The following is a 2,525-nucleotide window of genomic DNA, read 5'->3' as shown; positions in this document are numbered from 1 at the left end:
AGTGGTGTTGATACCTGCTGCCCACGCCCACTAGTATAGGCAGGTGTGGGCAAGATGAAAATGCTTAAAATTCACCAGCAGTGAAAACTTAAGCAGCCTTAAAGCCCATTTCTCCCTGTTTGGTATGTAGAATTTGGGCTATGAAAGAGCAGAAATCTGATGATCCTCTCACCAGGGAGAATCCAGAAGCTGGTATATCTCTGTCTCTAAACACCATTCTGTACCTGTGAATTTACCTCTCGTTGCAAAATGACCTGTCTTCTACTTCTCATGTTTTGAAATCCTACTTAGTTGTGGCCTTTCTTCTCCATGCTGATCTGAGTACAGTGTTAACACATTGCTTGGTAGTGTTCAAACTCACTTGCTGGAACTGAAATGAAGAATCTGATCTGCCATCAGTTGCTGCTCTTTGCTTGCAGGAGGTAGTTGCAGTTCCTGCAACAGAGCAGTGTTTAAGCCAGACCAAACTGATCATTGGAATCTGCTGAAATGGAATTTTTTTTCCTTGAAGTGAGGCATAAATAATTTTATCCCATCCTTCCTTTCTCCTCAGGAAGGAAGAGAGGTGTGTTACCACTGAGTCATGGGGTCCACTTCTGTCACCTTCTGCCTTTTCACAAATTGCCTCTGTGACTTGCCATTAAAAAGAAAACATTGCTCAGCTTGCACAGGTATGGCAGAATCTGACCCCTCATGCTTATGACTACTAGTGACCCAGGAAAGCCTGGCATGAGAGGGGGACAGATTTCTCACGCAGGATTATAGAATTGGATTCTTACCTGGTGTGAATGGGTGCAGATACCTTATCTTCAAACTGAGGGGAGAAACCCTCATCTTCCTTGGTCAGCAGTCTGGGCTCTCCCTGAAGCCATGCTCATCCCTATCTGCTGGGGATCTAATCCTAGTCTTTGCCTTAGGATGCTAAACAAAATAATTTGTACTTTGTAATTGCATTGGAGATAACTGTTTGAGAACACTTTTTATTAATACCAACAGTGGTGTGTTTGTATTGTAAAGGGGGGTGGGAGGGTTTGTTGGGTTCATTTAGTTCTTTTTGCATTTCCTGTAAGTATTGGATGTTTTAAATACCATTTCAGCACTGCACTTGGGACAAAACTCACAATCAGAAGAGTTTCCTAGATACAGACTTCAATTTGTCAAGATCCAGGCATTTTTTATGAGGACATAATCAGATTGAGAGTAAACTGAATTGTGATAAATGTATTGCCATTGATTTAGACTTGCAGTGTGACTCATGTCTAGAAGATTAAATGTGAAGATGGTCTACCAGACTGTTTAGATTATGGATGTACAAAAGACAAAGGCCAAACATAAGACTCTTCCATGTATTTTCTCAACAAAGCGACACCCTGAGAGCTGCAGGTTCTTTCCTCTCTCCTTTCCCTCTTCTGGAAGGAGAGGATTTCCTTTTTGGCAGCACATTCTTCGAACACTTGCACTGATTGAGTTTCATGCTGTTGAGACAGCACTATAGATGAGCCTTCCACAGCATGCTCATGGTTTATCTTAGCTGCTTCCAGCCTACCAAACTGCATGCCTCTTGGTTTCCACTCCACGATTAACCTTCTGCTCAGTATGGAAATGTCTAGAAGTTGGTGAGGGTACCCTCCTCTGGCTTGAGCAGACCATTTCTTCTTGGCCATTTCCCCTTGGTGAACATGGCAATTCTACCATGCCTGCCCAGTGAAATGAGGTTGGTGTAATGCAAATGGCACTGGGGTCAGTGGGGAACAAGAACCTCTCTTTGGCTTCAGTGTGTTGGATTGGGCCCTTTAAGGCTGAAGGCTTTCTGCTTTCTCTCCATGTTAGCTTGTGATCCAGGGCAGAGTTTATCTTTCTGAAACACAGGAGGCCAGAAAACTCCCTTGTACATATAGTGTGAAGTAGGTTTTCATTTTCAGTTGGAAGTAATGAACATAACATCAATGTGTGTGTTAGAACATCTTTGAATTCTGCTGACCCTTTAGTCTAGGAATCCCAACCACCTTCATGTCGTTTTGACAGGCAAAAGCTTGTCTTTAAAGTCAGGATTGGGCTAGACTGGGCAACCCTTAAGGTGGTCAGCTAGCCACACCACAAGTGTCCTGTGAGGCTACTCAAGTGAGGAACTGCTTGCCAGGCAGTGTAAGCAATTCCCAGTCTGCCCTTTGGCTATGTGGGCTTTGAAGAACTCTGGCAGATACTTCAGTGATTTGAAAATGGCTCACTTACCACTTTGTACTTTTCTAAAACTCTGCTTTTGATAGTATAGTAGTAAATTTTTTAGCATTTTTGTGTCTTTAACCTTCTGTTAATATCTGCACTTGTTTGAGTGTACATATATAAATATATATAAATATAAAAAGGGAGCCTTAATGGATTTGTTTTCATAATTTAATATTTTTTGTATTTGCTCTTGTATAATTGTTTTTAACTAAAGGTATTATGAGAATGAGGGTGGAATACTTAGAACCAAAGTTATGCTTAATAAAATCTGCTACATGCTTGGCATATGTGGTGGTGTC

Source organism: Merops nubicus, unplaced genomic scaffold, assembly GCF_000691845.1.
Source record: "Merops nubicus isolate BGI_N331 unplaced genomic scaffold, ASM69184v1 scaffold31910, whole genome shotgun sequence".
NCBI lineage: Eukaryota > Metazoa > Chordata > Aves > Coraciiformes > Meropidae > Merops > Merops nubicus.
Note: the sequence above shows the minus strand (reverse complement) of the source record.